Genomic DNA, 664 nt, shown 5'->3' on the forward strand with positions numbered 1-664 from the left:
TAATATGGATAATGGTAAAAAAAAAAACAAAATGGTAATATGGATAATGGTAAAAAAAACAAAATGGTAATATGGATACTGGCAAAAAAAAAAAAAAACCACCATGGTAATATGAATAATGGTAAAAAACAAAATGGTAATACAGATAATGGTAAAAAACCAAAATGGTAATATGGATAATGGTAAAAAACCAAAATGGTAATATGGATAATGGTAAAAAACCAAAATGGTAATATGGATAATGGCAAAAAAACCAAAATGGTAATATGGATAATGGCAAAAAAAAAAAAACCACAATGGTAATATGAATAATGGTAAAAAACAAAATGGTAATATGGATAATGGCAAAAAAAACAACAAAATGGTAATATGGATAATGGTAAAAAAACAAAATGGTAATATGGATAATGGTAAAAAACCAAAATGGTAATATCGATAATGGTAAAAAAACAAAATGGTAATATGGATAATGGCAAAAAACCAAAATGGTAATATGGATAATGGCAAAAAAACAAAATGGTAATATGGATAATGGCAAAAAACCAAAAAGGTAATATGGATAATGGCAAAAAAACAAAATGGTAATATGGATAATGGCAAAAAAAAAAAAACCACAATGGTAATATGGATAATGGTAAAAAACAAAATGGTAATATGGATAATG

Source organism: Lottia gigantea (genome assembly GCF_000327385.1).
Source record: "Lottia gigantea unplaced genomic scaffold LOTGIsca_48, whole genome shotgun sequence".
Classification (NCBI taxonomy): Eukaryota; Metazoa; Mollusca; class Gastropoda; family Lottiidae; genus Lottia; species Lottia gigantea.